This window comes from Ranitomeya variabilis, chromosome 6 (genome assembly GCF_051348905.1).
Source record: "Ranitomeya variabilis isolate aRanVar5 chromosome 6, aRanVar5.hap1, whole genome shotgun sequence".
Classification (NCBI taxonomy): domain Eukaryota; kingdom Metazoa; phylum Chordata; class Amphibia; order Anura; family Dendrobatidae; genus Ranitomeya; species Ranitomeya variabilis.
The window spans coordinates 136,846,759-136,869,798 of NC_135237.1; the positions used below are offsets into that span (position 1 = coordinate 136,846,759).

At 45.5% G+C, this 23,040-nt stretch overlaps 1 long non-coding RNA gene across 1 annotated transcript in view; it reads right to left on the reverse strand.

The window, feature by feature from the left end:
- Positions 1–23,040, reverse strand: part of LOC143783512 (uncharacterized) — a 74,212-nt gene that overhangs the window by 33,133 nt on the left and 18,039 nt on the right. Inside the window, exon 2 of the long non-coding RNA XR_013217222.1 lies at positions 318–501. This is a non-coding gene — a long non-coding RNA (uncharacterized LOC143783512). The remainder of the gene's footprint in view (positions 1–317; positions 502–23,040) is intronic.

Here is a 23,040-nt window from a genome sequence, read left to right on the forward strand (position 1 = left end):
ACTCTTCTATATTGCTGCAATCTGCATTGTGCAGTGATCGAGATTACAGCAGCTGGGCTTAATATAATAAAGTTTTCAATATGTGCATGTTCTTCACATCCAATACTTCACTATACTGAGTTTTGTTATGTTCAGTGATTGCTGCCTGTGTAGAACATTGCAGCCAATAACAAAGTCACCTCGACTGCTGTGCTCTGCCTAGGTAATAACTGAAATGACAGAGGTTGAGCTTATTATAATTAAGTACTGAACTCTATGCATAATATTAATAAATATTTAAATCCACATAGAAAGGAAAGAAAATATGCAGCACTCACCCAGCTTGCGTGAAACTGAAGTCTTTAATAGTCCAATCAGCTGGTTACAGTCATTGCATGCAGTTTGGCAGAAAACGGTGAGGGTGCGGGGGGGGTGAGTGGGACGACGGCCGTTTCGCACGGTGTGTGCTTCTACGGGTCCATGTGAAGTTAAAATGATGTCACTTCCTTTATAGGAAAAGGTCTGAAATCAACAAGGGTTAATATTATTGCTACAATTTTTTCCAAAATATATTTCACAATAAATATTAATATAAATTCTATTTACGCCGATTGCAGTAGTACAAGAAGTTACAAAAATATAGCCATATCTAACTTATCATTCAGACCAATAGGTCCTTGAGCGTTTGTGTTCATTATCTATTTTGCTTCATGTTTTAGAAGCAGGCTATTGTGATTACCTCCCTGGGGAGGGAATTTAACAATTTCAAGCCCGGCAAACTGCAAGAGCTCTGGATTTCCATTATGCTTTTCTTGCATGTGTTTTATTAAGCGCATGCAGCCTTTGCCTGTTAGTATGGAATTGTAATGTTCACGAAATCTAGTTATTAGGGGTCGAATGGTTTTCACCGTTTTCTGCCAAACTGCATGCAATGACTGTAACCAGCTGATTGGACTATTAAAGACTTCAGTTTCACGCAAGCTGGGTGAGTGCCGCATATTTTCTTTCCTTTCTATGTGGATTTGAAGATTGAATCATTCTATATACATATGCTGAGCTGCACCAACCTACCAGTGGGGCGTGACGCGGCATGTCAATAAAAAAAAAATGGTGTAAACTGAGAGAAAAAAATCTCCTCTATTGTCGGCAGTGTTCCTAGTGCCATTCAATCCACTGTTGCTTCTGCGATTAATAAATATTTCCCTTGCCCCATTTGATGGCAGCCAATGCTATGACACTATGCCAAATATTTTTTGGAGTATGCAGTAAACTTTACAACTTTATGCTCTTCATGCTCTTCATTTGCACTTACTAGGTTAGGTGATGATGTCTAGCAATGCATTAAACATTGGTGTATTTTTTCCCTCTGTTTCACTGCATATCCCCCTACATTATTTCTTTTCACGCAGTGCTATATCCTGAAGTATCAATTAGCAGGAATGCAAAGGAACACATAGTGCATTTCTCAGTGCACATTGTGATTGTGATTGGCCTCCTTCAGTAAACTATTGGCATAACAGGTATGTACTGGCCACCAATTAAGAAGTTGTTAGACCTGTTCTGCCCACACCATCAATAACAGAAATCATTTCACATACAGTATTTTTCCAACATAACACAGAGGGTTATCAAAGCTGTGTTTAACCCCTTGCAAACATTGGACACACTGGTGTAACACCCCCGGTAATCTGTTCTGCACAGTTCCTCTGCCCTCGAACCCAATTGTTCAAGCTACCTCCTGGTTAAGTGTCATCTGGATCCAGCTCCAACTCGGTAATCTCTTCGTTTGAATAGTAGCATGCAGGGTGTATAACCAGTGGTCATATGGACACGATTAATGTACACATACACTAGCTCAGAAGTAAACTCCAGCCACCTCATCTTCTGATCATCCTCCAAAGTCTAAAGGTACCTTCACACTAAGCGACTTTGCAGCGAGAACGACGACGATCTGTGACGTTGCAGCGTCCTGGATAGCGATCTCGTTGTGTTTGACACGCAGCAGCAATCTGGATCCCGCTGTGATATCGCTGGTCGGAGCTAGAAGTCCAGAACTTTATTTTGTCGCTGATCACCCGCTGTCATCGCTGGATCGGTGTGTGTGACACCGATCCAGCGATGTGTTCACTTGTAACCAGGGTAAATATCGGGTTACTAAGCACAGGGCCGCGCTTAGTAACCCGATATTTACCCTGGTTACCATTGTAAAAGTAAAAAAAAAACACTACATACTCACCTTCTGATGTCTGTCACGTCCCCCGCCGGCGGCTTCCCTGCACTGAATGTGTCAGCGCCAGCCAGCCGTAAAGCAGAGCACAGCGGTGACGTCACCGCTGCTGCTGGCGCTGACACATTCAGTCAGTGCAGGAAGCTCTCGGCAGCAGCGCGTAACCCTGTGGACGCCGAGGGACGTGACAGACATCAGAAGGTGAGTATGTACTGTTTTTTTTTTACTTTTACAATGGTAACCAGGGTAAATATCAGGTTACTAAGCGTGGCCCTGCACTTAGTAACCCGATGTTTACCCTGGTTACCCGGGTGCTGCAGGGGGACTTCGGCATCGTTGAAGACAGTTTCAACGATGCCGAAGTCGTTCCCCTGATCGTTGGTCGCTGGATAGAGCTGTCTGTGTGACAGCTCCCCAGAGACCTAAACAGCGATGCTGCAGCGATCGTCTCGTTGTCTATATCGCTGCAGCGTCGCTGAGTTTGACGGTACCTTAAAGCATATGCAACACGGTTCTATTAAAGCGTTCACAAGCATCATGTCATTGCGGGTTGTGTGGGGTGGTTCAGGATTTTTCAATGCCATAGAGGTGGTGTAACTTCTCCCTTAACTACCCTTGGAAATAGGCCCCTTGGTCTGAATTAATCTTCTTCGTGCACCCATACACACAAATGAAGTCCCAACAGATTGCCCTGGACGCTGGTTCTACTGTCTGGTCCCGCGATGGAGTGATCACAGCAAATTTGGTAAAGTGGTTGGTCGTTACCAAGCAGTACTAAATCTAGAATCATAGAATCATACAATCATAGAATGGTAGAGTTGGAAGGGACCTCCTGGGTCATCTGGTCCAACCCCCTGCTCAAACCAGGATTCACTAAATCATCCCAGACAGATGTCTGTCCAGCCTCTGTTTGAAAACTTCCATTGAAGGAGAACTCATCACTTCTCGTGGCAGCCTGTTACACTCATTGATCCCCCTAACTGTCAAAAAGTTTTTTCAAATATCTAATCTGTGTCTCCTCCTATTCAGTTTCATCCCATTGCTTCTAGTCTTTCCTTGTGCAAATGAGAATAAAGATGATCCTTCTACAATGTGACAGCCTTTGAGATATTTGTAGACAGCTATTAAGTCTCCTCTCAGTCTTCTGTAACTGTTCCTTATAGGTCATGGTTTGCAGACCGGTCACCATTCTGGTCTCTCTTCTCAGAACTTGCTACAGTTTGTTGATGACTTTTTTTATAATGTGGTGCCCAAAACTGGACACAATATTCCAAAAGAGGTCTGACCAAAGAGAAGTAGAGGGCAATACTGACTTCTTGTGATCTAGACTGTATGCTTCTGTTAATACATCCCAGAATTGTATTTGCCTTTTTCGCTGGTGCATCACACTGTTGACTGATGTACAGTCTGTGATCTATTAGTATACCCAAGTATTTTTCACTTGTGCTGTTGCATAGCCCTATTGCGCTCAATCTATATATGCTTTTTGCATTTTTATTGCACAGATGTAGCACTGTGCATAATTCCCTGTTAAGAACCATTCTGTTAGTTGCTGCCCTCTGCTCCAGTTTATTTATATATTTTTGAATCATCTCTCTTCTCTAGTATTAGCTATCCATCCTAGCTTTGTGTCATCAAAAAATTTAATCAGTTCACCCTCAAATCCTTCATCTAAATAATCGATAAAAATGTTGAACAATACAGGGCTCAGGACAGAGCCCTGTGGTACCCCACTTGAGACATTCTTCCAACTGGATGTGCAGCCATTTATGACCACTCTTTGGGTCCAATCACTAAGCCAGTTATGAATCCACCTAACAGTTGCCTTGTCCATTCCATACTTAGTCATTTTTACAATATGGATCATGTGAGATACTTTGCCGAATGCTTTGCTGAAGTCAAGATATACTATATCTACAGCATTTCTGTGATCCATCCAGTCAGTGGTTCTGTCATATAAGTAAATTAAGTTAGTCTGACATGACTTATTAGTTACAAACCCATGCTGATTCTGGTTAATCACTTCAATCTTATCCAGGTACTTACATACATGTTGTTTAATAATTTGTTCAAAGATCTTTCTTGGTATAGAAGTCAGACTCACCGGCCTATAGTTTTCTGGGTCCACCTTCTTCCTCTTTTTGAAGATAGGAAAAACATTTGCTTTTCTCCACTCTTCTGGGACTTCTCCTGTTCTCCAAGAAATTTCAAAGATTATGGAGAGTGGTTCAAAAATTTCTTCTGCTATCTCCTTCAGTACTCTGGGGTATAATTCATCTGTACCTGGAGACTTGAATTCATTTATGTTAATTAAGAATTTTCTCACCATCTTTCTGTTTATAGATAGCCTGGATTCTTCTATTCCTTTATTAGGACAGTGAAGATCAGTTGATGTTACATTTCCTTTCTGAGAGAAAACAGATGCAAAATAGCAATTTAAAGGTTCTGCCTTCGTTCTCAACATCCTTTCTTACCATGTCATCATTTTTATCCTGTAAAACTCCTATAGCATCTTTGACTTTTCTTTTACTTTTGACATATCCTCAAAATCCTTTTTTATTGCTTTTGACATCTCTTGCAAGCCTTAATTCATTGTCAGCTTTAGATAATCTGATTCGTGACCTGCAGGTTCTGCAGACTGCATTATAATCTTCTTTAGATATGTCTCACTCTTTCCATTTGATAAACATTTCTTTCATCCTTTTTAGCATGTGTTTAAGTTCTGTGTTCATCCATCCTGGTCTCATTAAATGCTTCCTATACTTCCTTCTTTTCGGAATTGTTAACGATTGCGTTTTGAGAATCTAATTTTTCAAAATTTCCCACCCTTCCTTGTCATTTTTGTCCTTAAGGATATCCAGCCATTGGATCCCTCCGATTCTCTTTCTCAGTCCCTTAAAATCTGCCTTTCCGAAATCTAACCTTGAAGTCTGAGTCTTCACAGGTCTTCCTCTTCTATTTATCCAAAATTCTAAAATAGCATGGTCACTACCTCCTAGGGTCCCAGCCACTCTTACATCCTCAACCACTTCCTCCCTGTTTATAAAGATTAGATCCAAGGTATCAGATCCCCTTGTTTTCTCCCTTACTTTTTGGAATATAAAGTCAGCAAGAGAGAATAAGAATTTGCTTGACCTGTTAGTTTTGCCTGAGAGAGATTCCCAACAAATGTCTGGATAGTTGAAATCGCCATGACCACCTTGTCATATTTTTTGGTGAACTTAGCCATTTGATGCATAAATGCCTACAATGATGTCCTTTCCGTTGTTCTATCCTTGTATTTTTACCCAAACAGTTTCCACAGAACTCCCAGTCTCTGAAGCTTCAATCTCTGTGCCGATGTACGCTTTTCTAACATACAATGCTACACCTCCTCGTTTATAAAGTCTGTTTCTTGCAAATAAGTTGTATCCTTCTAGCCTTGTATTCCAATCATGTGTATCGTCCCACCAAGTTTCAGTGATTCCAATGACATCATATTTCTTTCCTTCTTTTATAGTTCCAATTCTCCTTGTTTGTTGCCCATGCTTTGAGCATTTGTATAGAAACATTTTAGTTTGTGATTGGTTTCTCTGTTGTGAAATTGGATTTTGGGCTCCCCCGGTGGCCACTGGTGGAATTGAACTGGTGTGCATCATCCTCTCTGTTCACCTGTTTCCATCAGGATGTGGGAGTCGCTATTTAGCCTTGCTCCTCTGTCACTTCCATGCCGGTCAACATTGTAATCAGAAGCCTTTCTGTGCATGTTCCTGCTGCTAGACAACTCCCAGCTAAGTTGGACTTAGTCCTTGTTTGTTTTTGCATTTTGTTCCAGTTCACAGCTGTAGTTTCGTTTCTGTGTCTGGAAAGCTCTTGTGATCTGAAATTGCCACTCTGATGTTATGAGTTAATACTAGAGTCTTAAAGTAATTTCAGGATGGTATTTTGATAGGGTTTTCAGCTGACCATGAAAGTGCCCTTTCTGTCTTCCTGCTATCTAGTAAGCGGACCTCAATTTTGCTAAACCTATTTTCATACTACGTTTGTCATTTCATCTAAAATCACCGCCAATATTTGTGGGGGCCTCTGTCTGCCTTTCGGGGAAATTTCTCTAGAGGTGAGCCAGGACTATATTTTCCTCTGCCAGGATTAGTTAGTCCTCCGGCCGGCGCTGGGCGTCTAGGGATAAAACGCAGGCTACGCTACCCGGCTACTGTTAGTTGTGCGGCAGGTTTAGTTCATGGTCAGTTTAGTTTCCATCCTTCCAAGAGCTAGTTCGTATGTTTGCTGGGCTATGTTCTCTTGCCATTGAGAACCATAACATTTCTCTTTCTCCAATATTTTTATTAATTAGATATTTTGTCTTTGTTCTTCCGTTCCAGTTCTAATAGCAGAGTTCTCAATAGTATTTGTCACGTGTATGGCTTTTTCTGGCCTTTTGCTTCCCTTCCCACATTGATCTAGTTTAAAGCTCTTCTGATGAGTCTAGCAAGACGACTTCCAAATACATGTTTTCCAGTCTTTGTAAGGTGCACCCCATCTCTAGCAAGTAGTCCATCGTATAGGTAATTCGCTCGGAAATCCAAACCTTTGTAAGATGTCCTGATCATCACGTAATCTACCATCAATACTTCCAAAGAAGCAGATATCCATTATGACCTGAGCAGGAGCCCTCTGCTCTGGAGGCTTGGTTAGTTCACACTGGTGGAAATTTCCAAAGATTTCTTCTACTGTCTGGCGCAGCTGAGGTCAGAACACCAACCGTTGCAACCATCAGAAAGTCTTCTCAATGCCAAAGTGGGGGCCCCCTTCATGAGCTTTTTTGCCAGGCTGGGCACCATCCCCTCCGAAATCATCACTTGCAAGGTGACATCAAATTCTCCGGGCAGTTGAATTCTCTGATGCAGCAAGCCATTCTTCAGAAAGAGCCTTTCCCACTGTCCTAGAATCTGCAATGTGGTCCCTGACAGAGATGTTCTTAACTCTTGGTCTGGCTTTTGTTGTAGAGTGACCAACCTCCTTATCTCCACAAGTTTAAGATCTAACTGTGCTGTCCTTAGACTTCTTTGACAGCTACCACGGTGGCTGCAAACTGTTTAAAGTCTAGAATTTTGCCACCCTCAAGATTTTCATTTTCATGTTCCCCTTCGAACCCATTAGGGTGACTCGGGACAACGCATCCACATGTGTATTATGGGCTTTTGATCGGTACAAGATTTTGTGCAGGTATTTGGACATCCTTGCGACCCACCTTTGCTCCAGAAGCACCCAGGTTTGCATTCTCCAGATGAGCGAGGGGGTTGTTATCAGTCCGCACATAAATTTACCATCCCTACAGGTATTCTGCAAACTTCTCGGTCATGGCCCACACCAGCACTAGCAGCTTTAGCTTGAACAAGCTATAGTAATCGGGGTTCTTCTTAGTTTCCCTTAATGACCGACTGGCATATGCAGTCACTCTTTCCTTCCCTTCCTGAACTTGGTCCAGTACTGCCCCTAATCCGTACAGACTTCTATCCATGTACAACATGAAGGGTGGGGAGAACTCAGCGTAAGCCAGTATGGGGTATTGATTAGTGCCATCTTCAGAGTCCCCATTGGTACTCCTGCCGTTCCTTTTAGGAGTTCATGAAGCAGAGCAGCAACTTTCTCAAAATCTTTTATGAACCTCCGGTAGTACCCAAGGAATGCTTTCAATGCTCTCACATTAATAGGAGTGGCCCACTTCTGTACGGCCACTATCTTCTCAGGGGTTGGGTACACCCCAGCGCAGGATACAGTGTGTCCTAGGAACGCAATATCTTTCTGGAACAAGTCGGAGTTTGACCTTCAGCCCATGCTTCTGGAGCCACTTAACACTTGCTCTAACTGACTGAGATGTTCTTCAAAGGTGGAGGATTATACAACTACGTCATCCAAGCAAATTAAGGTGGATTCAACAATCAGGTCTCCAATACATCTTTGCATTAGCCATTGAAATGTCCCAGGGGCATTGGTTAGGCTAATTGGCATTGGTTAAATTCGAACAGTCCCATAGGGAGAATGAAGGCAGTCTTCGGTCGATCCTCAGCAGTCGTAGGAATCTGCCAGCAGCCATTGGCTAAACTTAGGGAAGAGAAGTACCTTGCTTTTCCCAGATAGGACAGGGACTCCTAATTCCTGTGCAGGGAGTATGAGTCCTGCATAGTACAGGCATTCAATCATCGTAGTTGATTCAGAACCTCAAGGTTCCATCCTTCTTCCGGACCAGTACAATAGGTGCGGCCCAGAGGCTCTGGCTTTCCCGAATCACTCCGTTTCACAGCATATGCGACAATAACTCCTTCACCTCTTGGTACGTCTGCTGGGGAATCTGATGGTATCTTTTTCTAATTGGAGCAGTGGTTCCCATGGGGAATGGACTCTGTGCATCCAAAGTCTTCCTCATGATGGGCAAAAACCCTTTGGTGGCGCCGCAGCAATTGTTCTATTTGCCCCATTTGACCAGATAAGAATTCAGTGAGATCATCCTCCACTTGCTCCAGGAGGCAGCGGCCAGTCTGTTTTTTCCCTTTGTTTTCTTTTACAGTGAGGAAAACTGACAGATTCAATGGATCTCCCTTCAGTGGTGTCAACTTGATGGCATCGTGCTTGGTGAGGTGTCCAGCATTACATACACCTGAGCAATCTTTTTTTGAGGAGTTAACTAAGTTTGTTCTGCTCAAGTTGACGTAGTGTACAGGTACTCACCCCTGTTGTACTGTTGAAAGAGTGCGAGCGGCTAAGAGTTCAGGAATTGTCTCACCTTCTCCTACAGGCTCAATCTATACCTCTACCCTTTATATTGGCACACAGGCCCACATTGGCATGGTTAGCATGGTCTGTCCGACAGGCAAGGTCACTGTAGCTTCTGAGGGTTTGACCACTTTGCCGAGTAGCTGGAAGGTATCAGGTAGTTTCTACTCTCAGATGAGGTAGCAAAAACCTGCTGATAGATTCCATTTAAGCTTAGTGATGAAAACTGGGATCACAAAAGAGTATACCTAAAAGCTGCCTAAAACAAATAAGTGAGGATGCAACAAGTGGCAAGGAACAGTTTAGCCAGATAGCGATGCTATTTTGACACTGAAATTCCATGTTGAATCAATCATAAGAAATGCTCTGCCTGGCCGCAGATGTTGACACCCTATTTAATGCAAATGGCGCCTCTGCTCAACGAAGGCTCACCATTTTAAAGGCCTAGTAGACCATATATCTTATAGTATAATCTGAGTAAGAATAGAAAAAGGGCCGTAGGCAGGAGCAAGAGATAGATTAGACAGCTTTATAAATCACATTGAAATACGTGGTGAGACCATGTGTCAAAAGACATGCTACACTCTTTAGCAATCATGCCACGATACGTCCAAATTCATCAGTGTTGACACCATAGCCTGAGTAAAGCATAGGGCATTCAAAGAAATACTGCAAAGCATGTACACAGCAACACAAAGGATGCTTCGTATCAAATATAATCAACGTAGGCTAATTAGTGTGTAATCATGTTTAAATAAGGAGACAAAGCTCCTCAAAAAGCTGCCATAATCACAGTGTATGTATATGGACAAACATAATAAAGCATATTTGACGTGTTCCCCCTTTTTTCTTTTTAGGAGTTCCTCAGGAGTACACAGTTTACTAAATAGTAGTGATGAGCGAATATACTCGTTGCTCGGGTTTTCCCGAGCACACTCGGGTAATCTCCGAGTATTTATTATGACTGATCGGAGATTTAGTTTTCATCGCAGCAGCTGAATGATGTACAGCTATTAGCCAGCTTCACTACATGTGGGGATTCCCTAGCAACCAGGAAACCACCACATGTACTCAGCCTGGCTAGTAGCTGTAAATCATTCATCTGCTGCGATGAAAACTAAATCTCCGAACACTAACAAATACTTGGAGACCACCCGAGCAACGAGTATACTCGCTCATCACTACTAAATAGTACTTAGCTCAAAGAATGCTGGTAATGATGGCGCATTGGTGATTCAGCATCTTGTCCCCATATAGGATGAAGGAGAGTCAGTCTATAAATGGTGTGCGCCTCCTACTAACCGGTGTGCAGATGTATCTGCACAGCTGAAAGTAATGTACCAACCTGCGGCTGGAAGTGACGATGTTCACATATGACCATGCATTCCACCGTGGGATGCAGATCAGCACTATAATGATGATGTTAAGTGTACCGATCGCAAATAGATGCATAGTACTAATAGGTAAGCGGTCAAAGAAATTATCGCCTCAGGATGCCATTGTGGATTAAAAGCATAATAAGGTGGTTAGTGAAGTAGTCAAATGCAATTTTATACACCATAAGGAATAAAAAATAAATGTATTGCCATGGGGGTACTGGGTAGACTACAGCTGATTACCCGGGCCCCTGCGATATCCCTCAGACTAGGGAAAACCCTGTCTGTCCCTCTCCCAGAATTTACACTGATGGTGTGCTTGTCTGGGCCGCCAGGCCTGACCCTGACTCCTGTTTCAGCCCTATGCTGAAACCTTCACCCGCCACCCAGTGATTAGACCACACACCAACCTCCACAGAAAGCACAGACAGGGAAAACTAAAAAACGCACCACGCCGCAGACACACAGGAAAACACTATAATGTGCACAGGGCAAAACAAACACAAATATAGGAAGGAGAAATATGACAAAGGATAATACACCACCAGATACGATATTTCTTCTCCTAGACCACCACTCCAGACCGAGATCACCAGGCACATGACACAAGCTATAATCGGCGACGCCCAAAGTCCAGAATGACTATTTAAAGGCCACGGGCGTGACCCAGCCTCCAACCAGATTACCAGCTAGATTAACCCCGGACAACCTGGATAAAATCTAGCCGGCGCCACTGAGCGTATAGTTGACGAATGTGGAATTACCGCTGTCTGTCGGACGCCCTAGTGTGAATAGCGTCCGACATGACAGTACCCCGCCTTCTACGAGGGACCCCAGGGCCCTCACGACTTATAGGACCCGGCTTGTCCGGATGGCGGTGGTGAAACATACTGACCAGCCGGTCCGCATGTACCGAACCTGGTACCCAAGACCTCTCCTCCGGCCCATAACCACGCCAGTGTACCAGGTACTGTAATGTGTGGAGCACTATACGAGAGTCAACCACCTTGGAGACTTCAAACTCCAAATTGCCATCCACCAAGACTGGAGGTGGCATTGGCGCCGCGTCCACGGAACCCACCACCTTCTTTAAAAGAGTTCTGTGAAACATGTTGTGTATTTTATATACCGTAGGAAGCTCCAATCGGTAGGCTACCGGGTTAATGATGGCGGCGACCCTAAATGGACCAATAAACCTTGGACCCAATTTCAGGGATGGTACTTTGAGTTTTGTTTTTTGTGGACAACCACATCCAATCACCCACACTCCGTTCCGGACCTGGCACACGTCTACTGTCAGCCACTCGTTTGTACCTTGCACCCACGCTCAGCAAGCGCTGTTTCACTCTCCTCCAAAAGGATGACAGTTGTGCTCCTAGCTGGTCCTCCTCCGGAACGCCAGCAGAGCCACCCTGACGCAGAGTACAAAATTGAGGATGGTGCCCGTAAACACAAAAGAACGGGGACTCCCCAGACGATTCCTGGCGGTGATTATTAATGGCAAACTCAGCCAAAGGAAGGTACATCAACCACTCCTCCTGGTTGTCAGAAACAAAGCAGCGTAAGTACTGCTCCAAATTCTGGTTCATACGCTCGGTCTGACCATTTGGCTGAGGATGAAATGCCGAAGAATGCGACAACTTGATCCCCAGCCGTGAGCAAAATGCTTTCCAAAACTGCCACAAACTGAGTACCCCTATCAGACACTATGTCAGACGGGACCCCGTGAAGTCTGACCACCTCCTGCACAAAAACCTGAGCCACAGTCTTCGCATTAGGCAACGAAGGCAAGGACACAAAGTGCAACATCTTTGAGAACCGATCAACAATCACCAAGATGACCGTGTTCCCAGCTGAGGAGGGTAGGTCTGTAATAAAATCCATGGAGATCTCCGTCCATGGCCTACTGGGTACCCCTATAGGATGTAATGAGCCAGGAGGACGGGAGTGAGGTGTCTTAGCCCTAGCACACGTGGTACATGCTGATACATACGAGACCACGTCCTGTCGGATTTTGGGCCACCAAAACCGACGCGACACCAACTCCAAGGTACCCCTAACCCCTGGATGGCCAGCCAAAACAGTATCATGATGCTCACCCAACACCTTTAGGCGAAGATGGAGCGGTACAAATGATTTGTTAATGCGAAGCTCTGGTGGTACATCCTCCTGAGCCTCGGCAATCTCAGCCTCAACCTCTGTCGTGAGCAGAGACCACTACACCCTTTTGGAGGATGGGTACCGGATCTTCCCGAGGTTCTCCCCCCGGAAAACACCTGGATAAAGCATCTGCCTTAGTGTTTTTAGACCCCAGATGGTACGTGACAAAAAAGGTGAATCGCGGGAAAAACAATGCCCAGCGAGCCTGCCTGGGGGACAGATGCTTGGCTGACTCTAAATAAAGCAGATTTTTATGGTCGGTGATAACTGTAAACTGGTGGACCGACCCCTCCAAGAAGTGTCGCCATTCCTAAAAAGCCAACTTGATAGCCAACAACACCCTGTTGCCGATATCGTAGTTACGTTCGGCGGGCGACAGCTTCTTGGAAAAGTAGGCGCATGGACGCAACTCGCCCAAGGATGAGCCTTGTGACAGCACCGCCCCCACTCCAACCTCAGACGCATTGACTTCCACGGTAAATGGTTTTGATACGTCCGGTTGCACCAGAATGAGGGCCGAAGCAAAACTGTTCTTCAGAAATTCGAATGCGCGCACAGCAGCCTCAGGCCAGGCGGAGAAATTGGTACCCTTTTTCGTCATGTCAGTAAGCGGTTTAGCAATGGTAGAAAAATCTTTGATAAATTTTCTATAATAATTAGAAAATCCAAAGAACCGCTGGAGTGCTTTTAGGTTATCAGGCCGTTCCCAATGCAGCACTGCTTGCACCTTAGCGGCGTCCATTTTAAACCCTGAAGCAGACACAATATGACCCAAGAAAGGCAACTCCTGAACCGAAAATACACATTTCTCAAGTTTTGCATAGAGCTTATTTTCTCTGAGTAGCTGTAACACCTGCCTCACATGCTCTAAATGAGTATCACGGTCGCATGAATAAATGAGAATGTCATCTAGGTACACAATAACGAATTTCCCCAGTACATGCGAGAACACATCTTTTATGAAATGTTGAAATACAGCAGGCGTGTTTGTCAACCCAAATGGCATCACCAAATTTTCAAAATGACCCTCAGGAATATTAAATGCCGTCTTCCACTCATCACCTTGACGGACTCTTATGAGGTTGTACGCCCCCCTGAGGTCAAGCTTGGAAAACCACTTAGCACCAGCCACCTGGTTGAACAAATCAGGTATCAGTGACATAGGGTATGGATCACGAACCGTAATCTGGTTTAACTCCCTGAAATCCAGACACGGGCGTAGTCCGCCATCTTTCTTCTTAACGAAGAAGAACCCCGCTGCCACCAGCAAGGACGAAGGCCTGATGTGCCCTTTGCTCAAACTCTCAGCAATGTAGTCTTTTAAAGCTTGCCTCTCAGGACCAGAGATGTTAAACATCCTAGCTTTCGGCAATTTGGCCCCTGGTTTAAACCTAATAGTACAGTCATAGGGTCGATGTGGTGGCAATTCTGAGCAACCCTTCTCAGATAACACATCTGCGAAATTCAGCAGTGACTCAGGAATGCTAGGAGTCACAGTGGACACACATGTGGCCAGGCAATTCTCCTGGCAGAATCCGCTCCACTGAATTATGTCCTGAGTTTTCCAGTCAATCACCGGGTTGTGCATAGACAACCATGGAAAACCCAGAACCATTTGTGCAGGAAGACCACTGAGCACCCTACATGTAAGTTGCTCAGAATGTAGGACCCCAATGTGGAGTTTAACCTCAGCCACAAACTCAGTAATCTTCCCCTGTGGGAGTGGAGTAGCATTGATGGTGACCACCCGGATAGGATGAGACAGTTTTTCGACCGTGAACCCGGCCGTGCGCGCAAACTCCTCATCAATGAGATTAGTGGCCGACCCACTATCCACAAAAACAGTGATTGGCAGCTCTCTGCCAGCGACCACAACTCTGGCAGGGAGAATACATTGAGAGACCACCATGGAGTATATGCATAAGCTCAGATTGGCCTCCTCCACACCCTCTGAGCTTAGTAGTTTTCTGCCGTTGCACTTTTCTTAGAAAACAGAGGACAAGCATTTACATAATGCCCTTTTTTACCACAGCAAAAACAGGCTCCCTGCTTCCTGAGTGAGGGGGCTCGATGATGTGACACCCCTGCAATTTGCATAGGCTCAGTGGGCTCACCTGCAGCAACCTCACGTGCACCTACGCCTTCCTCCATAAGCGGCGTCCCTTGCACCCCCTGACGCAAACGGCGATCAATGCGGACAACAAGACTCATGGCAGACTCTAGAGAAGCAGGAGTCTCATACATCAGGAGGGCTTGTTTAACCCTTCTCGAAACCCCATGTACAAACTGACTCCACAGCGCAGGGTCATTCCATTGTGTGTCCACCGCCCAGCGGTGAAATTCAGAACAGTAATCCTCCGCCTTTCGCTCCCCCTGGCGGAGAGCGCATATTTTAGATTCTGCTAGAGCCAATCTGTCAGGATCATCATATATGAGTCCAAGAGCAGAAAAAGAAAACTCCACTGAGTTAAATGCAGCTGAATCAGATGGTAATGAAAATGCCCATGCTTGGGGGTCTCCGTTCAGTAATGACAATACCATGCCCACACGCTGAGCCTCATTACCTGAGGAAACAGGGCACATATGAAAATATAATTTGCAAGCTTCACGAAAAACAACAAATTTACTGCGTTCCTATCAAGATCCTGTCAGCACCGGCGCACTGCCATGGCTGAGCAGGGTGACTCACCCAAACTGCGGGAGAGCCCGGGGTCAGATGGCACAGGGAAAGATCAGGCAGACAGGACCTGCGCAGCGTGCTGAAGGTAGCAGAAAGCAGAAGGACCTACGATCATGTGACCACAGGGGGCGGGGCTTAGAGTCCTGCTACTGGAGATAAGTGCAGGATTCTACAGGCACCCTGAAATAGGGGAAAGGAAAACTCAAGTCGTACAAACGGGGGGTCAGACACGGAGAGGGCGGCGCGGTACAGAAGAGGCGAGCAGAGAATAGTCAGAACGTAAGCCAGTAGTCATACACAGAGATAGCAGCGCAGTACAAAAGGGACAGACAGAACTCTAAACGGGGACAGAACCAGATCAGAACCAGACAAGCATAAATTAGCACAGGCACAAAGCGCAGGCACAAAACACAGGCACCACAGGGTCACACACACTCGGCTAAGAGTCAGAGTATAAGCGACAGAGGAAGGCTCCACAATGAGGCTATAAAAAGCCTTCCAGAATCCCAGAGCAATGCCATCCAAGTTAACCCTAAAACCACCTAATCCCAGAAACTCAGCAGACCATGACAGTTCCCCAGCAAACCTCTCAGGTAAAGGGATCTTTGGCTCTGCAACTCTACCTGCAGTTTCAGCTTGCACATTAGATACTACAAGACCCTGTTGCTGAACTGCGCCCTTCAATTCAGTGACCTGTAAGGACAGCGCCTCCAACTGGCGGGTTATGGAAGTCATGGGATCCATGGCATCCAAAATTTATTTGGGCCGATTATAATGTCATGGGGGTACTGGGTAGACTACAGCTGATTACCCGGGCCCCTGCGATATCCCTCAGACTAGGGAAAACCCTGTCTGTCCCTCTCCCAGAATTTACACTGATGGTGTGCTTGTCTGGGCCACCAGGCCTGACCCTGACTCCTGTTTCAGCCCTATGCTGAAACCTCTACCCGCCACCCAGTGATTAGACCACACACCAACCTCCACAGAAAGCACAGACAGGGAAAACTAAAAAACGCACCACGCCGCAGACACACAGGAAAACACAATAATGTGCACAGGGCAAAACAAACACAAATATAGGAAGGAGAAATATGACAAAGGATAAAACACCACCAGATACGATATTTCTTCTCCTAGACCACCACTCCAGACCGAGATCACCAGGCACAAGACACAAGCTATAATCGGCGACGCCCAAAGTCCAGAATGACTATTTAAAGGCCACGGGCGTGACCCAGCCTCCAACCAGATTACCAGCTAGATTAACCCCGGACAACCTGGATAAAATCTAGCCGGCGCCACTGAGCGTATAGTGGACGAATGTGGAATTACCGCTGTCTGTCGGACGCCCTAGTGTGAATAGCGTCTGACATGACATGTATATAGATAAATAGTCAGCCTAAAGCATGTCAGTATGTGATACATATAATAGCTACTAGTATCAATCTTTTTTTTAAGTATCTTCAAAATATAAAATAAACTCCCCACCCTCAGGCCTTTACCAAAAAGGGTGTGACATAAAAAGTTATGGTAGGTAGATTCATGTCCCAAAAGTAAGCACCTGCTACAGGCTACTGTAAGTGCAAGTGCATATGATCATGTACATCGGATGTGTGTTATCTGTGATTTTGACGGATAGCATTCGTACCTATGTTACTATATGCAGAAACAAGGAAAATTTCTTCAGCAATGACAGATGGTGAGGATGAGTTGTGGTCAACGATGCATCTTTATATAGCAGAGAAAATTTACAGGTTCTTAGTGATGATATAATATACCTTAAATTGAAGAGTTATCCCACACTTAGTTTGCAAAAGGAACTACCGTATATGAATTATTGCACGAGGGATTCAGCATGGGGGCTATAGATCAGAAACTATCAGAATATATTTATGGAGAACATCCTATTGTGCCCGTATATAATGCCCTGCCAAAAATACACAAAGGAGTGTTCCTCCCTCCTTTAGATCTATAATTGCAGGTACAGGTTCTATGGGTGAAAAACTGGGATACATATCTATTTAAAACCAATTTTGGCAATGTTTTTTGCTACAAAGTTATAAGGGTTAAACGTTGACCATCGATTTCTCCTTTTTGCAACAAAATTTCCAAAAACACTTTTTAAGAACCACCTCACCTTTGAAGTAACTTTGAGGGGTCTATATGATAGAAAATACCCAAAAGTGACACCATTCTAAAAACTGCACCTCTCAAGGTTTCCAAAACCACATTGAAGAAGTTTATTAACCCTTCAGGTGCTTCATAGGAATTTTTGGAATGTGGAAAAAAAATGAACATTTACCTTTTTTTTCACAAAAATTTACCTTAGACCCAAATTTTTAATTTTCATAAGGGTAACAAGAAAAAATGGAAACCAAAATGTGTTGAGCAAATTCTCCTCAGCATGCCGATACCCCATATGTGGAGTAAAACCACTGTTTGGGCACAAAGCAGAGCTTTGAAGAGAAGGAGCACCATTTGACTTTTTGAATTTGCTGGAACAATTAGCAGATGCCATGTCGTGTGTGAATAGCCCCTGATGTGCTAAAACAGTGGAAAACCCCCACAAGTTACCCCATTTTGGAAAGTAGACCCCTCAAGGAATGTATTTAGATATGTGGTGAGTAGAAATGGGTGAACCCAAACAGTAAAGTTTGGCGTTTGTACCAAATACCTACTGTTCGGGCATGGACACCAAACACGGACTATACGAGAAAGTCTGTGATACTGTTTTGGTCTGGCCTGCGAACACTGGGTGTTTGTCGCACTGTCATTTACATGAAAGCTCGGCAAACACAGCTTCTGATCAGTGGTAAAATCATCACAGCCGGTCAGACAGCCGCAGTTCCCATGCTGTCAAAAGACAGCGTGAGCCAGCAGCTGTGATCGGAGGTATAAAGTATACTTCCGATCACTGGTGTCAGCTGATGGGACTACTGAATTCATCAGCCGACGCTTGCTGCTGCTAATAGATGTGAGAGCAGGAGCGGCTGATGAGAGTATTCATCAGCTGGATAATGCGCTGTAAATAAATAATTTTAAAAAACCAGTGTGGGTTCAACCCATATTTTTGTTAACCAGCCAGGCAAAACTCACAGCTGGGGGCTGCAACCCTCAGCTGTCAGCTTCACCATGGCTGGTTATCAAGAATAGAGGGGCCCCACACCATATTTTTTAATTATTTAAAAAAAAAAACCACGTGGGGTCCCCCTTATTTTTGACAACCAGCCTTGGTAAAGCAGACAGCTGGAGGCTGGTATTCTCTGGCTGTTAAGGAGCCATGGATATTGACCCCTCCCAGCCTAAAAATAGCAGCCTGCAGCCACCCAGAAAAGACACTTCTATACCTCCTATAACAGTTTCGCGCTCACTGTCTGACCGGCGGTGATGATTTTAATGCTGATCGGAAGCGGTGTTTGCTGCGCTGAATGGGGTCTGGATACTGTTTTGGTTCCCAAACCTGAACTTTTTCTAACTGTTTGGCCGGACCCAAACATCCAGGAGTCCACCCATCTCTAGTGGTGAGCACCTTGAACAGCCAGGTGATTTACAGAAGTTTTTAACGTTGAGCTGTGAAAATAAAAAAAATGTTTTCCCATAAAAAAAATGTTATTTTTGCCTCAAATTTTGCATTTTCAGAAGGGTAACAGGAGAAATAGCACCATACGATTTTTTGTTCAATTTCTCTTGAGCACGCCGAGACCCTATATGTGGGGGAATACCGGTACTACATTTAGGCACAGGGCAAAGCTCAGAAGGGAAGCTTATTGGAGTTCAGAATTTGCAGGAATGGTTTAAGGGTCCCATGTCACATTGGCAGAGCCCCTGAGGTGCCAGAACAACAGAACCCCACCATATGTGAACTCATTTTACAAACTACACTCCCCAATGAATTCACCTAGGGGTGCAGTGATCATATTGACATCACATGTTGCTCACAGAATTTTATATATTATATATATATATTTTTTTTTTTACAACAAACTGAGGTCCATTTTTTCCTGAATACCCCAATATATATCCTACATGTAATCAGGAAATATTTTTCAGGCACAGTGGAAAGTTCAGAAGGGAAGGAGTGCCATACTCTAGTGCAGATTTTACTGTTATGGTTTGCGGGTGCCATCACACACTGGGAGAGCCCCTGAGTTGCCATAACAGCAGAACCCCCATAAGTGACCACATTTTACAAACTACACCTCTCAACGAATTCATCTAGGGGTGCAGTGATCATAATGACACCACGGGTATGTCACAGAATTTTATATCTTTGGGCTGTGAAGAAAAAACAACTGCATTTTTACCACCAAAATTTTGTTTAAGCCCTTGATTTTCCACTTTCACACAAGAAATGGGTAAAAGTGGCACCATAATTTGTCCCACAATTTCTACTGCATGTGGCAATACCCCATATGTGGCTGTACAGTACTGCTTAGCCATACGGGGAGACTCAGGAGGGACAAAGCTCTATTCGCCTCTAGGAGTGCAGATTTTCCTAGAATAGTTTGTGAACTCCATATACAGAGCCCCTAACTGCTAGAAGAGCAGAACCAACCCCCCCCCCCCCCCCCCCCTCTCAACTGACCCCATTAGGAAATTATACCTCTTTGGGAATTTAACTACAGATGTAGTGATGATTTTGACTCCATGGGTGTTTTCCAGAAACAAGCAGCAGTGGAAGTTGACAAAAATTTCAAACTCCTGTTGTAGTGACTAGTAGGCTGCCGTCACACTATCAGTGTTTGGTCAGTATTTTACATCAGTATTTGTAAGCCAAAACCACGAGTGGAACAATTAGAGGAAAAGTATAATAGAAACATATGCACCACTTCTGTATTTATTACCCACTCCTGGTTTTGGCTTACAAATACTGATGTAAAATACTGACCAAATTCTGCTAGTGTGACGGCAGCCATACGATGTAGTGACCAGTAGTTGTAGTGACCAGTACTTAAGGCCCAGTTCATGCTTCTGGGGACAAGCACCTGTAAATCAGGCAGGCTCTCATGACTATGTAATAGGATGCAGGTACTGAGTATGTCACCACGGAACAGACAGACCAACAGTTGAGGGGTTTAATAACAGGAATAAGGTTCTCCTCGCAGGGAGGAAGCAATGCAAAATAACTAACAATAAAACAATGCAAAAAAACGGGAGTTAAACAATATAACAGAATTAAGCAGGATTCCTTGAGAAAAGAACACTTATCAGTCTGAAGATGACTTGCTTGGAGGGTCGTCTTCTCCAGCGTAGGCGCCAAGAAACAGCGGCACTTGTCGTCCCTCTGTTGTCCGTAGGCAGAGTAGTCTCTGATAGCCTGCTGCCTGGGGTTTCGGGAGTTAATGTGGTATGCACAGGCTCTGAGTCTTTAACTTTTACAGCACAACCAGGAAATCGGGGCTCCGCACTGTTGTCTCTATACCAGGAAAACAGGGGCTCTGCACTGTTAAGTCTCTGTACAGATACCGTGGGGACCAGGGTGTCGTAGTCTCTAAAACGGGTCTCAAAGCGCCCCTCTCCAGTCACAGCAGAGTCCGTTTTATGTACTCACGAGATACAGTCTTTCTGGGCAGTCTCTCTCTATTTATCCTCAGACTGGGAGCTCTCTCTCTCTCTCTCTTCTGGAGCGCAGCTGCACCCTGCTCTGCATGCTGCTCTGCACGCTGCTCAGTCTCCTGCGCGCGTCCCTTTCCCGCCCTCTGGCTGCTTCCTTTCTGTCCTAGTCTATCAGTCTCTCCCTAGGGAACCCGCAGCACAGCTCAATGGTTCCGGGCACAGAGCCGAGAAGGTAACCACCCCCAGACTCTTCTTGTGCTTTTAACTCCTTACATTCCCCCCCTCTTTCTGCTCGCCATTCCACGGGCGAGATCTTCAGGAGTTCCTGTTGGCAATCTTCCAGTCCTTGCACAATCTGCTGCCAGATGAACTCGTCCTGATTGTAGCGAACAAGGGGTACACCAGCCGTTGAACGTTCAGAGCATCTCAAACCAGCAGGGGAGGTTGTGTCAGCTGCTGTGGGAGGAGTCGAGGCTTCCTCCGATACGCTGGTAGAATCTGGCACCAGCCCTGTTCCTGGGTTCACTGGAAGAGATTCGGAGTCTTCCTCGTCTTCCACATCTACATTGATCACTGGCGCCGCCGGTGGAGGTGCTGGAGTCAATTGGACTGATTCAGGATCTCGAGACAAACATGGACCCAACATATTCCTGTGCAGCGTGCGGGTGGGAGTCCCTTCTTCCGTTTCGGGCTGGACCTCATAAACGGGACCCCCGTTGCCGAGCTGCCGCTTCACTCGGTACGGCCTTTTCTCCCACCGGTACTCTAGTTTGTTGTGTGGGCGCTGTAACCACTGGAAAGTCTTTTCTGGCCCAAAGTGTGCTCCTTTCTCATGTGCTTCCTTAGCCACCTGGTCTATCATGGACGAGGGAATCACTGTCTGCCATACAAGACTGAGTTCTGTTTGCAGGAATACCTTCCGGTACAGGATACCATCCCGCAACTCGAGCCTCTCCCACTGGCGTAGCATCTTCAGTACTTCAGGTGACATGGACCTCCTCTCATGTCAATTGGGCATTTGTTCAGACACGACCCACCTTCTCAACTGAGCTAGCTCCGGATCCTCCTGCTGTACTCGGACCCACTCATCGCAAGGCTGCTCCAGCAAGTTCACACAGGCCTCTTCCTGTTCAATTTCCCGTGCCGCTGCCACCGTCCTGGCAGTCTCTCCAAAACCTGGAACCTCTACATCTTCCAGTTCTTCATCCTGGCTGGGTGCTGGTTTGCGATAGTTTACTCGGGAGAGGGCATCCGCATGTACATTCTCAGATCCTCTTTTATACGAAATTCTGTATCGGAACTTGGCCATTCGGGCTACCCACTGTTGTTCTAGGGCGCCTAACTTGGCATTCTCGAGATGGGCCAACGGATTGTTATCGGTGCGTACATGAACTTCTGAGCCAGCCAGATATTCCGCGAACTTCTCAGTCATTGCCCACACCAGCGCCAACAACTCCAACTTGAATGAACTGTAGTTTTCTGGATTCTTTTCTGAGTCATGCAAAGACCGACTGGCGTATGCGATGACGCGCTCTTTCCCGTCCTGCATCTGTGACAGTACAGCCCCAAGGCCCTGCAGGCTCCCATCAGTGTGCAAGATGAACGGTTGTGTGAAGTCAGCGTAGGCCAGCACGGGGGCCTCCGTCAAAGCCTTCTTCAAAGCCAAGAATGCTTCCTCCTGATGCTTCCCCCACTGTATGTTCCTGTTTTTGGCGCAAGAGGGCACTCCCCTCAACAACTCCTGGAGTGGATTAGCAAGGCGGGTAAAGTCTTTTACAAAGCGTCTGAAGTATCCCGTGAGTCCCAGGAACGCACGCACATCTTTCACCATTTTTGGAGTTGGCCACTCTTGTACCGCAGCGATCTTTTCCTGGGAAGGCCTCACCCCCTCAGCGGAGACAAAATGTCCCAAGTATTCAATCTCGGTACGGAAGAGGTGGCATTTCTGGGGTTTCACTTTCAAGCCATACTTCTGTAGCTGACTCAGAACTTGCTCTAGTCTCTGCAGATGCTCCTCAAAGGTGGGGGCAAAGACGATGATATCATCCAAGTAGATCAAAGTGGCTTCAAAGTTCAGGTCTCCCAGACATCTCTCCATGAGTCGCTGAAATGTTCCTGGGGCGTTTGCTAGGCCGAAGGGCATCCGGTCGAACTCATACAGTCCCATTGGAAGGATGAAAGCCGTCTTGGCGCGGTCTTGCTCAGACATGGGCACCTGCCAGTAGCCGCTGGCCAAGTCTAACGTGGAGAAATATCTGGCATTCCCTAGTGCTGTCAGGGACTCGTCTATCCTAGGCAGTGGGTACGAG